The following is a 15,173-nucleotide window of genomic DNA, read 5'->3' as shown; positions in this document are numbered from 1 at the left end:
AATTTCTTAAAAAAACATTCTTTATGCTCTTCTTTTATACTATCTCTCCTTGTATTGAGTCACTTTGGTTTCTTTAGAAAGATTTATCATTCTCTTCAGCTTTGTGGGAATACCTTTTAGAGTTTATTTTCAAAGGGGAATATTCTTCTGGTGTGTTTTTCCCCTACAATAACTTTAAGTTTCGGTACTTTTTTTTCCTCTTTTTGCTGTGTTTGTGTTTAAGACACAAAGCGTTTTCCTGCGCTCCAGGAAGAAGAGAATAAGTCAGAGTGGCTCCTAAATTGCTTCATAATTTCTGAGATCAGCTTGTACTCAGTTTCTCTTTCAGCTCAAATTTTTTTTTTCTTTGTTCTTATTTTCCCAGCCCTATTCTATTTAACTTAGCACCCAAATGTTTGTTCTCAGTGTGAAGCTTTGTCTAAGGGAGAAGGTTATAAGTTTGTAGATCCCCAATAGTTTTAGTACTATCCAATCATCCAAAGGCTCTTTCAAATGTAGTTCCAATTTAATCGGAGATCACACATGTACTCCTGCTTTTTTCTGCTGTATACAGTTTGGCCATTTGTGTTTTCCCATTAGCAATTAGATGTTTTGCAACTCTCAGGACTTTCAGAACTTTCTTTACTGTTTCTTTCAGACTGTTGCTACTACCCTACAAGTTTTATGTGTGTTTCAGTTTCTTCTCCACTTACTAGAATTTTGGAGATTCAAATGGAACCCTTATCACTGAGTTTTATTTTATATGCTGTATTGAAGTTTTTGCCTGTTATCTAGTTGCTCTGTTTGTGGAGATATGTGGGAAGACTAAAAATCAGAAGAGTCAGTATTTCTCATAACCTTTAGGTTTTAGAAATTGTGTTAAAGTGATTAATATTTATCTATTGAGAGTTTTACATGCAGAGATTGGAGCATGTAATAAGTACAAAAATATTATTGTCCTTATACTGTCTCTTATGATAACAGACAACAAACAGGCATTATGGTGGTTAGTTACAATAGGAAACAAAGGGAGATATGTAAGCACATAATAAAGGAGTTAATTCAGATTGGGGTGTGTGTGTGTGTGTGTTTTAAAATATAGGCATTCAGGAAGGTACTATCTTAACCAAATTCTAAGGGAAGGACTTTTTTAATAAATATTAGTATAGAAAGATGATTGTGCGAAAGGCTTGAGAAAAATAACATTTTCTGGTAATTATAGTTTAATATGACTGATGTATATATGTCAGCTAAAGAGTTTATATTTCAGAGAGAAATGAAAAGCTATTTAACAATGTTTAACATGAGAGTGCCATCATTTTTTATAGCTGTTATTTATCTTAAATATAGCAAACTGAATAGAAAGCTTTTATTGGCTGTTTTTGGTTAGATAGTGGTGACACAAATATACAGGGGTGGGCAAAAATAGATTTACAGTTGCTCATATGGTAAAGAATACAATAATTAATAAATATAATCATATAAGAGTAAACTCTGTGTTTGTGTACTCACAACTGTAAACCTCCTTTTCCCCCTACTCCATTAATTAATGCAAAATAAAAATGACCCTAACCAGCCAAAACCGGTTTGGCTCAGTGGATAAAACATCGGCCTGCGGACTGAAGGGTCCCGGGTTCGATTCCGGTCAAGGGCATGTACCTTGGTTGCAGGCACATCCCCAGTGGGGGGTGTGCAGGAGGCAGCTGATCGATGTTTCTCTCTCATGATGTTTCTAACTCTCTATCCCTCTCCCTTCCTCTCTGTAAAAAATCAATAAAATATATATTTTTTAAAATGACGCTAACCAAAATGCTTTGGCATTAAAATTATAGTATCCCAGGAACACTGCCTTCTAAAACCTTACAATCAAGACAAGGTCATGTAAATAGCCTGGATAAAGTTAAATAGAAATAAATCCATTGATTGGAGTGACCAGAGTCCTTTGTGGGCAGGTGACTCAAGAATTAAGCATTTACTAAGCAATTAATTTTAATCCCTACGTTATAATTTTTGTAACATCACAGGCAATATTTCCATAGAATTTTGATGTCCAAAATATTAAGGCAATATTTCAATACAGTTATATAACTTGTATATTTAGGCTTTGACCACTTATTAATTTCTCAAATATACAGGTTGTTTGAATCTACAAGCACCTTTCATTTCTACAAACTAGATTCATAGAAAACAATTTTGATTCTTCAATTTCCTTTAACCAGCAAATTTAATCTGAAGCTAAGTCCTATAAATCTTATTTATTATATGTTCTTATTCTCAATTGATTAATTTCATTCTTGCCCTACTGACTACTACTACCTTGGTTTCAACCTTAGCATCTGTTTTAAATATGACCCTACCAATATTTTCAATCTCATATTTTAATAAAATCTGTATCCCATCTCCAAAGAAGATGGCTTTCGATAGCCATTGAAAAGTGAGTTTTTCCATCTTTTAAGTGTTTAACTGTCAAGAGGAAAAACAATGTTATACTCATTCTGTTAAAGCAACTAAAAAACAGTAAAGAACATTATATTGGAAATCAAAGTCTGTTGAATTTTAACTTCCATTATGACCAATGATGTGTCATTTTACTGACCTCTGATTTTATTATTTTAAAGGTGAAGTTAAATAGATTGTCCAAGGTCACTTGGTTTAAACCAATGGTTTTGAGATTCAGAACTTGATTGGCTGACCCAGATACAGACTAAGTATTCCAAGTCAACTGGAGTGAGTTCAACAGAATTTACTTTTTCTATCATGGGCAAACTGATTATATATGGGATTGTTTTGCAAGGATGCTTTGTTCCTTGGCTTATTTCTGATTTTCATCATTTAAAGAATTTTGAAGACCAAACAAAGCTTAATCCAGGCTTTGTCGATGTAAAGCTCTATGATCTTGACTAGACAGTTAATATCTCTCAACTAGTTTGCTAGTTTACAGTAATTGTGACAATAAGATTTGTCAGGAAATGTAAAGAAGAAAAGCAAATTGCTTAATATTTGCCTAACATACTACTTGGCTGATATTCTATTTTGTAGAGATATTCAGTTTTGGATTTTATTAAATTTGAAGAAATGTGAAATAACATAATTTTATTTTTCAAGTCTAAAATGAGGACATATAATCAATCAATTCCGTTTTTGAAAAAAACATAAAAAGTATGCTAAGAGATACTATGGGTAAGACAGTATTGGGCTGTGTGTGTGTTAAGAAAATATGGTGTGAATGTTAACTGAGAAAGGACCAGGTTCCCTATTTTTTTATTTTTTTTTTTTCTGTCCTGGTGTACAGTAATTGATTTTATTGTCAGTATTTTATAATGCTTGTTTCTGTGTTTTCAGACAGTATGTGTATAACTTTAAACTGTAATGTGACTTTGCTTTCTCTACAAAACACACTCACAAGGATACATACACATTTCTCCTGGGAGAATGTGTTGACTGGACATTAAATTGAGCATCAGGAAAGTAGAGGAGGCAACTTGAGTGAAAAATTCAGGTTGAGTATGAAAGATGTCTTATTATGTTTTGGATCTGAATAGTCTTGAAACAATCTTCTAAATTTTGGAAATAGTACTATGAGAAAGAAAAACATATTTTGGTTTAAACATTAAAAATTAGTGTAGAGGTAGAGAATATATGTCAAAAAAAAATGACTGGCAAGTAAATAGCAGCTGGTTGTTCAAAAAACAATTAATCCTTTGGTCTAAGCAATTACCTACATGAATTTGTGCCAAACCTTATGAACACGCCCCTGTTTTGTTTTCTATGACAGCTGGTCATGTCAGTTGAGTCATGGTCAGAAGAAAAATCAATCTCAATGAAATGATTAATTCCTCAAAATTCTGGCACTTTATTTGTACCTGTTTGGCTGATTGTCCAAGTCACCGTTCATATAATTAGAATCCAGAAAAGATATTACCACTGGAATCTCCAAACTATTTTTGGGGGGTGGATTCCTTGATATATTTGGATATAAATTCATACTAAATATAATATGATCAATTGTTAAATATATATAAGGATATGTTAGAAAATCTCTGAAATGGTGGATACTTATACTTTTTTACTTTGTCCCTCAGTCAGGAGTCTCAAAATGCCTCTTCCGAATATTTGCCAAAAAGATAATAGATTAGAGAGCCATCATGCTAAGACAACATCAGATATCAGATTAGGGTTTTATTAGTAAGTGCACATATCCTAATGTCAGGGAAACTATAGATCAGGAGAGAGCAGTAATTATAAGGAAGAGCAGGAGTCAGAGAAAATGAAAATTTGATTTCAGTTAATAAAAGGGGAGCTGCATGTCATCTTCCTTGACATTTACAACACTTCCCTGTTGGAGAAGGATATAGCCTTTTGTATGGTTACTACTATTATAGTAACTCTTCCCTAGTAGAATTTGTCTACTTTCAATGTAGTTATAGTTAATTCTTGGTGCTGAAAATATTTTTTACTAGAGTCAATAATAACATCTAAAATTCACCATAGGGATCTGAATATCTGTGTTATCAGTACTATATGCATGAAAGAGTTAAATTATGAGCTTCAGTTTTCTAAAGTGCAAAAATAGATAAGTTATATATGCACACTTTGTCTTATATTGATCATTTGGAGAGCAAATGTAATATTTAAAATTGCTTGGAAAAGTTATCAAAAACCTATGTAGTTTGATGTAGTCCCACTTGTTTATTTCTGCTTTAGTTGCTTGTGCTTTGGGTGTCATAGCCGAAAAGTTGTTGCCAAGTCCATGTTAAGAAGCTTTTTCCCTATGTTTTCTTCTAGGAATTTTGTTTCCAGGTTGTATGTTGGATCCCCAGTGGGGGCTCATGTGGGAGGCAACTGATCGATGTTTCTCCCTCACATCCATGTTCCCTCTTACCCTCCTTCCCACCTCCCTCCCTTCCTATCTCTAAAAAAAAAAAAAAAAGAAAAATGTATTCTGGAGTGAGAATTAAGACGTGTGTGTGTGTGTATACATATATTGTTACAGGATATATTAGGAGACAAAAAAAGAATTCTGAAATTTCCACCCTCTTCTGTTTCTTGGGGTCAGCTCCTGAAGCTCCTAAAATGTATTACACATTAAAGCACTTATTAATCAGGAAACCTCTCTTTGATATTTTTACCTCTTCAATTATGTAAATTGTTTAATTTAATTAGCATGTAATTATTAGGTAATTATTATTACCTCTATAGTTATTATTTAATTATAATTAACAGAAGCAAAACAATATTGTTACTTGAACAATAGTTGGCAAACTATTCTTTTCTGGACAAAAGTGGTATAATACCTTCTGTTACATAATTCATAAACTAATAATGGTTTTTACCTTATTCGAAGGTTTTAAAAATTAAAAAATAATATTTTATGTTATTGAAATTTATATGAAACTCAAATTTCACTGTCCATTAATAAAATTGAATTGGAACACATACATGCCTGCTCATTTTTGTATTGTCTATGGCTCTTTTCTCATTAGAGCAGTAGAGTTTAATGGTCATAAGACATCCCATGCAGTTTTTATTATCAGTTTTCTTTGTTCAACACACTACAAATTGCAGTGATTTAGTTGTAATTTCATAGCATTTTTTAATTGCTAAAGAAATTTTATTTTTTTTCTTATATCATTATTTATTAATATTTGTAATATGGAAGTATTACATATGTCCCCATTTCCCTCATTGACCCCTTCTAGCCTGCCCTGTCCCCCACCCCAAGCCTTCACCACCCTATTGTCTGTGTCCATGGGTTATACATTTTGATTGTCACATGCATCACTTTACTTTGACTTGTCTTTTCTATTTGTATATTACTAGTGCATACTTATCATGACATAACAAGAAAAATGGGCTTTGAATATTGTGCTTGAAAAAATGAAGCTGCCCAGCTGGTGTGACTTAGTGGTTGATCCATCTACCCATGAACCAGGAGGTCACCATTTGATTTCAGGTCAGGGCACATGCCCAGATTGTGAGTTTGATCTTTGGTAGCAGGCATGCAGGAGGTAGCCGATCAATGTTTCAATCTCTCTCATTCTCCCTTCCTCTATGAAATCAATTTTTTTTTTCAAAAAATTGAAGCTATTAAACAAATAAATTTTCTGTAGGAGCCATTTATTGCTGGTGAATTAATTAAATTTTGTGATTGTAGCATTTGAAAGTAAGGGTGATCACAATAAAAAAACTCACACGTGAAGACTATGAGCCTGTTAAAGAGCAGTTGAGAACATTGGGAGCAACTTTCATAGTTAATGAAAAAAAAAAACAGGACAACTATTTGTATAGTTGTGTGTTTTTTTTAATTTCTGAAAAGTATACACATATTACCAACATGTTCATTTTTCATTGTTAATCAGATGGGTCAATGCAAAGTAGAAAGTGACCAAAGAATTAAACTTTCAAATAGTCTGTGTAGAATAATTACAAGAGGGAAAATTTTAAAGTAGGTGAAAAAATACTAATTCAGTACAACCTAAAGTGGAATCTGCTAAGATGTGTCAGAACTAATAATGGGAAAAGGATTAGTTAGGAAATTTTACAATGAAAACAGGGTGTCTAAAACTTCCAATAATTGTATTATTCATCAACATACTTTGCAGAAAATATTCTATCATGTAAATTTAACCAGACATTCAGTGATGAACTTAATTTCTCTTGTGGATTTAACCATTGTAAGTTCTGTAATATTTAGTCAGACACAAGTGGAATAACCTACTTGCCCTGTCACACTTCAGTATAATGAACTAGCTGTGGTAATATTTTAGTGGGATTTTTTTTTTTTTTTTTTTTTTTTTTTTAGCTCAGGAACAAACTGACATTTTTCTGAATGATAACTGTCCTTAGCCACTATTATAGAATGGCTCTGGAAATTAGCTTTTTATGTAGAATTGTTTCTCAAATAATTCATCCAAAAAACTAAAAGAGAAATAAGTTTATATGTGAGGCTTATACAGTAGTAAAATAATTTTTATGACAGTGACAGTATTTTGAATCATAAGTATTCTCAAGCTTCTTTACCCACTTCCATGCTATCAAGAGTTAAAACAATTATTATCTCCAATCAAATACAAATTTTCAGTGGATAAATTTTCTAAGGAAATTTCCATGTTTAAGAAGCTATTTAACTGCAGGAGAGATCTATCTAACTTTCAATTGGAAGTGACTACTCTGCAATGTAATGACATACCAATAGGCAAATATCTAAAGAAGGATTTAAAAGACTTACGTAAATGGCTTTTAAGCAATAAATATATTCAATTATTACATGCTTATGGATTAATATCAGTACCTGAGAGTACCTATGTGAAGATATTTTCAAAGATAAACTACATAAAATCTCATTCTTTTTTATCATTAACTTATAAATCTTTGTCATCAATTTTGATAGGAAATATTAAATTTGAAATACAATCAAGCAAAATGTTGTAAACCCCACACACAAATTTTTGTTATTATATTTGTACTATTAAAATTATTATACTTATATTTTCATGAAATATATAAAAGTTAGTTTCATTCTTATTATGTGAATTTCTACATAATATCCAGATTTTTTTTATTATTTTTTATCAGATTATTCCTTTTGGCCCACAAAACCAAAAATATTTCTATCTGACCCTTTACAGAAAGTATCTCTGGAGTTATTCTGGCATTAACAATATATTATTACTAGAAGCCCAGCACACGAAATCATGAGGCCCCACCCACCCACGTAGCCTCGCTAGGCTCAGCCCCGCCATGCTCGCAGCCCCGCCCACCCACGTGCGCCTCTCCGTGCTCACAGCCCCGCCCACCCACGCTCATCTTTGGTCATTACAGCATTAGGACCACTGGGTTTTTAAAAGCCTAGCTGGCTCTCATGCCCTCATGTCATCACAAGATGGCCGCCCTCACATCATCACATGATGGCTGCCCCCACATCACAAGATGGCCACCCCCACATTGTCACAAGAGGGCCACCACAAGATGGCTGGCACAAGATGGCCGGCAGGGGAGGGCAGTTGCAGGCAAACAGGCCAGCAGGGGATGGCAGTTGGGGGTGATAGGGCTGGCAGGGGAGGGCAGTTGGGGGCAACTGGGCCTGCAGGACAGGGCAGTTGGGGGTGACCAGGCTGGCAAGGGAGGACAATTGGGGCAACCAGGCCTACAGGGGAGGGCAGTTGGGAGTGACCAGGCTGGCAGGGGAGGGCAGTTGGGGGCGAGATCAGGTTGGAAGGGGAGAGCAGTTGGGGGCGATCAGGCTGGCAGGGAAGCTGTAAGGGGCAATCAGGCAGGCAGGCAGGCGAGCTGTTAGGAGCCAGCACTCCCAGATTGTGAGAGGGATCCCAGATTGGAGAGGGTGCAGGATGGGCTGAAGGACACCACCCCCCCATGCACGAATTTCACGCACTGGGCATCTTGTAGATTATAGTAGTACTAGAGTCCCAGTGCATGAAATTCATGCATGGGGGGCAATGTCCCTCAGCCCAGCCTTCACCCTCCCCAATCTGGGACCCCTCAAGGGATGTCCGACTGCCCGTTTAGGCCCAAACCCGGTAGAATCGGGCCTAAATGGGCAGTCAGACATCCCTCTCACAATCCAGGACTGCTGGCTCTCAACTGCTTGCCTGCCTGCCCTCCTGATTGCCCCTAACCGCTTCTGCCTGCCAGCCTGATCGATGCCTAACTGCTCCCCTGCCGGCCCGATTGCCCTTAACTGCCCTCCCCTGCCAGCCTGATCACCCCCAATTGCCCTCCCTTGCAGACCTGGTCCCTCCCAACTGCCCTCCCCTGCTGGCTATCTTGTGGTGGCCATCTTGTGTCCATATGGGGTGGCCATCTTGTGTGTTGGAGTAACGGTCAATTTGCATATTACTCTTTTATTAGATAGGATTATATAGTAGTAGTATCATTTGGGAAATAATGAGGCCTAATGAGTGAACACTGAAAGACAGGGTCACCTTCCTTTCATGCTGTGGGGAGTACTAGGATGTGTTTCTTAAAACACAGAAGCAGAAAAATGATGCTATTTCCTCATCTTTGTCTGATAGTCTCAGAGACTTAGAGGTAAGTTGATATACCTATAGTTGTCTTACCATCATATTAGTTTTAGTAGCTACTATCAGATCTGCTAAGCACTAAAATCATCCTTTTTCTGATTATTGTGGTTTGTCATGATATATTTATATTTTCACTATAAATTCAGATAAGAAAGACATGTTAATGGTTTATAAGGCATGCAGGTAATTCTACTGAGTACCAGATCAGAGAACCACATTTCTTGAAGACAGCAAAGTCTATGACAAATTTCAGGCTACTCTTCTGCAGGATCTTAGAAGTTTTCAATTCTCTTACTTACTTGCATTTTTCACTTTCAAATATAAAACAGGACAAAAACTAAATTCCATGTAGCTATTTTCTTTAGGGACTGGTAGAGAACTATTGTATTCCAAAATTATTTTTAAAGTAGATGTATGAATTATATTTTGAGTGTTATCCCATGGACCGAAATGTTGTCATTTGGATTCCTGGTCAGAGCTCATGCTTGGGTTGCAGGTTCAGTCCCCAGAATGTCCTGGGGTGAGGATTTTAAAAAGTCTTGCTAGCATGGCTCTGTGGTTGAATGTCGACCTATAAACCAGGAGGTCATGGTTCGATTCCTGGTCAAGGCACATGACCAGGTTGTGGGCTTGATCCCCAGTGTGGGATGTGCAGGAGGCAGCTGATCAATGATTCTCTCTCACCACTGATGTTTCTACCGTGTTTCCCCGAAAATAAAACATCCTCCGAAAATAAGACCTACTTACAGGTTTCCTTCTGAGTGAAATATAAGGCATCCCCCAAAAATAAGGCCCCCAGGCTCTGTTTCAGAATGAAAATTAATTTACCGTAAACTGGTCGCTAGGGCCGCCCCGACTGGCATCTAGCAACCAGTGACGTTACGTGGAGTCCTGACGTCACTGCTATGTGCAGGCGGAGCGGAGATCGGAGTGAGCGGTGAGCGTGGGGCGGGAGAGAGGAGGAGACTTTCACAGATGTGTGTAGAAGAACAGGAGGATTAGAGCGGATGGGACGCAGCGAAGGTGGTGAGTGCTGGTCTGCCTCTGGTGACACTACCTGATGTTCGCGGCCGCCTTCATGATGACTGAAGGTTCTCAGTCAGTGGCAGACCCTGCTCCAGCCCAGATCCAGGCCCCAGCAAGCCCAGTGACAGTCCCCAGGCAGGCCCCAGGGGGTGAATGTCTGATAAAGAGGTAGGGGGGATGTCTGGTGAGGTGTTCAGTGGCACAGGGGTGGGGGAAGGGGGATCACTTAAAATGACACAGGAGGATCAGAGGGGGCAATCAAAATGACACAGGAGGATCAGAGGGGACAATCAAAATGACACAGGAGGATCAAAAGGGGTTACTAGAATGGTAATCCCCCCTCTGATTCTTCTGTGCCATTTTGATTCCTCCCTCTGATCCCCCCTGTGTCATTTTGAGTGATTCCCCCCCCCACCTTGATACCCCAATTCCTTTTTTTTTTACCCCTACGGTAGAAATGAGCGCCAAAAGAAAAAGCTACTCTGTGGAGTACAAGAAAGGAATCGTGGAAGACTCTTGGGGCCAAAATCTTACTGCTTTCTGCAAAGAGAAGATGTTGAGTATCCAATTGGTCTGAAAATGGCAAGCAGAGTATGGTAACCTCATTGAACAAGTGGACAAGGGAAATGCTAAAAAGCGCAAGTAAGGATCAGGTCGGCAACCATTATTTTCCGAGCTGGAAGACCTGATCTGTGAATGGGTTGTTGACGGGAGAGCAAAGACTTTGGTTGTGAATAGGGCTCAGATTCAAGAATTTGCCCTTGCAATGGCACCACAGTTTGACATAGCCCCCGAAGACTTCAAAGCATCACAACACTGGCTGGATAATTTCCTTCAGCGAAGTGAACTGTCTTTAAGAAGATCTACAACATTGTTTAGGTTGGAAGATACTCAAGTTATTAAGCGAGCACTTGCATTCAAGTCCTTTATTGATGATGCTGACTTCTCTAAATACAATCTTTCCAACATGATTGCTATGGATGAAACTGCAGTGTTTATGGGCCAATCATCTCAAACAACAATTGAACAGCGGGGTGCCTCCTTGGCGTACATTCCGTCCACTGCTTACAAAAGTGCACGTGTTTCCTGTATTTTGGCAATTCGTCTGGATAGCACTAAAATCCCACCTTTAATCATTTCTAAGGGCAAGAAGGAAAAGATTGAACGTGTTTTGGGCGTTTTTATTCTTGAAACTGAAAAAGCCTGGGCCACACAAGCAGTTATAGGGAAGTGGGTCGATTTAATGCTGCCGCTTGTTATGCGAGGGAGCCAAAGAGGTCTGCTAGTCTGGGATGCAGCCAGCACTCACCGCACTAAAGACATGAAGACATTTCTTCTCGAAAGAAAAATAGATCAGATAATGATTCCCGCAGGAATGACGGCCTATCTCCAGACTCTTGATATTGCAATCAACAAGCCATTCAAAGACAGTTTGCTCATGGAAATTCATGACTACATTGAAAATAGAATGGAGAGAAATCAGCGTGGAAACTTTGTGAAACCTAAACTGCAAGAAGTTGTGACTTGGGTGAGGAATTCATGGGAGAATATCACTGACAGTTGCATTGCAAATGCACTGCGAGCAGGCTACCTTGACAAGAAGTAGTCATTTAAAGACAGTGCTATTGCTAAACATGAGAGATTTGGTCCACTGATTCTGAAAGAAATGGAGTCACAAGAAATTCACCAGGAAATTCAGGAATTGGATTGTTATGATGATGTTCCAGAAGATGATGACATGATTGTCATTGAATAAATGAGTAAATTCTTGATACTGTAGGATTCACAGTTTGTCTGGTTTGTGTTGACAACTACCGTACTACCGTACCGTATACAGGTAATAAATTTCCTTTATTTTCATTTAACAATAAATGTGTACCATATTCTTCTTCATGGAAAAATAAGACATCCCCTGAAAATAAGACCTAGCGTGTCTTTGGGGGCAAAAATTAATATAAGACACTGTCTTATTTTCGGGGAAACACGCTATCTATCTCTCCCTTTTCCTCCCTCTCTGAAATCAATAAAAAAATTTTTTTTTAAAGAATAATCAGTGAAGATAATTAAAATTGGATATAATTAAAGAACAGAGATGTACTGATATAAGTATTCATTTGTTAAAATAGGGACAACACATTAGTAAACTAAACATCATTAAAGCTGTGCTCTGGAATTTTTGTGTTTAAACATGTAAGAGAACTTGCATGAACTGCTTTCTTGACAAACTTTATAGGATTCAGTACTAGTTATTTTGTACCTGAAGAAGAAAATGTAATAAAATGTTAGGGACAGGACTCCAGTAGGTGAAATTATCACAAAACTCACTGTTCTACCAAGATTCAACCATTTTTATTGACTAAATTGGTTTCTGCAAATATTTGGTTAATTTCCAGTTATGAAATATGGATTCTCACAATTTCTTTCAGTTTTTTCATTGCTTTCCTAGAAGGGCAAACATTTAGAGGCCCCTACTCTGACATTATGGCTGCTGTCTGTTTGCCTAAGAGAATTTTAGCCAAAAATCTAGCAGACACAACCATATTAATAGTTTATGTCAAGAAAAAGTTGGAGTCATGTATAATTACTCTAAAGTGTACATAGCCTTGTTCAAACTTATTTTTACACATTATTCCACTTTGAGGCTTTTCCAGGCACTAAGTAGTAAACTACATAGCTTTCTTTGTAGAGAACATAAACACAACTGAAATCCATATTTAAAATATGTTCAAAACTTTCTACATACTACATTTGTTTAATAAATTCACCTTTCATTTAACAAATTGGGAATGTAATTATTAGATATTAAATTCATATTAATATACTAGAGGCCCAGTGCACGAAACTCATGCACTGGGGGGGGGTGTCCCTCAGCGCAGCCTTCACACTCTCCAATCTGGGACCCCTCAGGGGATGTCCGACTGCCATTTTGAGATTGGGCCTAAACCAGCAGTTGGACATCCCTCTTACAATTCAGGACTGCTGGCTCCCAACTGCTCACCTGCCTGCCTGCCTGATTGCCCCTAACTGCTTATGCCTGTCAGCCTGATCACCCCATAACCACTCCCCTGCCAGCCTGATCAACACCTAACTGCTCGCCTGCTGGCCCGATTGCCCTTAACTGCCCTCCCCTGCCAGCCTAGACACCCCTAGCTGCCCTCCCTTGCCAGCCTGATCACCCCTAATTGCCCTCCCCTGCTGGCCTGGTTGCCCCCAACTGCCCTCCCCTGCAGGCCTGGTCCCCCACAACTGCCCTCCCCTGCAGGCCTGGGTCTCCCCCCAACTGTCCTCCCCTGCATGCCTGATTGCCCACAGCTGCCCTCCCTTGCAGTCCTGGTCCCTCCCAACTGCCCTCCCCTGCTGGCCTGATTGCCCACAACTGCCCTCCCGTGGCGGCCATATTGTGTCCACATGGGGGCAACCATCTTTGACCACATGGGGGTGGCCATCTTATGTGTTGGAGTGATGGTCAACTTGCATATTACTCTTTTATTAGATAGGATATTTACCTAACAAAAGATTACAAATACTAGTATATACAGAACCATTCTAGTATATACTAGTACTAGAGGCCTGGTGCACGAAATTGATGCATGGGGTGGGGGGTGTCCCTCAGCCCAGCCTGCACCCTCTCCAATCTGGGATGCCTTGAGCGATGTCTGATCGGGATCGGGCCTAAACAGGCAGTCGGACATCCCTCTCACAATCCAGGACTGCTGGCCCCCAGCTTTTCACCTGCCTGCCTTCCTGATTGCCCCTAACCGCTTCTGCTGCCAGCCTGATCATACCCTAACCACTCCCCTGCCAGCCTGATTGATGCCTAACTGCTCCCCTGCCAGCCTGTTTGCCCCTAACTGTCCTCCCCTGCAGGCCTTGGTCACCCCTAACTGCCCTCCCCTGCAGGCCTGGTCCCCCCCAACTGCTCTCCCCTGCAGGCCTGGGCCCCTCCCAACTGCCCTCCCCTGCAGGCCTGGTCACCCCCAATTTCCCTCCTCTACTGGCCTGGTCACCCCTAACTTCCCTCCCCTGCAGGCTTGATCACCCCCAACTGCCCTCCCTTGCAGGCCTGGTCCCTCCCAACTGCCCTCTTCTGCTGGCCATCTTGTGGTGGCCATCTTGTGTCCACATGGGGGCAGGATCTTTGACCACATGGGGGCAGCCATCTTGTGTGTTGGAGTGATGATCAATTTGCATATTACTCTTTTATTAGATAGGATAGAGGCCTGGTGCATGGGTGGGGGTCAGCTGGTTTGCCCTGAAGGGTGTCCCAGATCAGGGTGGGGGTTCCCTTGGGGCATGGGGCAGCCTGGGCAAGGGGCCTCTGGTCATTTGCAGTCCAGCCATGCCCCCCAGTGTCCCAAGTGGAGGCCCTGGGATCTGGGATTTATTTATCTTCTATAATTGAAACTTTGTAGCCTTGAGCGGAGCCAAGCCTCCTGCTTTCTCTGTGGCCACAGCCATTTTTGTTGGGATTTATTTATCTTCTATAATTGTAACTTTGTAGCCTTGAGTGGAGGCCTAGGCCGGCCAGAGTGTGCGGAAAGCTTGGCTTCCTTCATTACCAAGGAAACCCAAGCCTCCTGCTCGCTCCATGGCCACAGTCATCTTGGTTGGGTTAATTTGCATACTCGCTCCTGATTGGCTGGTGGGCATGGGTTGTGGGTGTAGTAGAGGTATGGTTAATTTGCATATTACTCTTTTATTAGATTGGATAGGGGAGAGTTGAATGGTTTGTTATGGAAATGCAGAATAAAAATATGTAATGTTGTAAGGTTTAACATAATAAGTTTGCAAGATGTTCCAATATTAAACTTTGACATTTTCATAAGGAAAAATATGCTCCATACTTAGATTTATTCTTCTTAAAAAGGATATCTCCTATGATATCCTTGTGGAATATTTTCAGTATCTTTTGCACTCGGTCTGGAAATGGGCCAACCAATAAGATAAATCCTCAAATGAGCATCCATTTTTTCTCAAGCATTGATTTTCCTGACACAAGACATAAAGTTAAAGTGCTTTTATAGATGATGGGGTATTTAAAAGAAGAAATATGGTAAAGGAGAAATATGAAGGATAATTTGTAGTGGTATTTAAGGTTCAATTTAATAAATCACTGATGTAAGAGGT

Source organism: Plecotus auritus (assembly GCF_963455305.1).
Source record: "Plecotus auritus genome assembly, chromosome: 3".
Taxonomy (NCBI): Eukaryota; Metazoa; Chordata; class Mammalia; order Chiroptera; family Vespertilionidae; genus Plecotus; species Plecotus auritus.
This window is presented reverse-complemented; position numbering follows the sequence as displayed.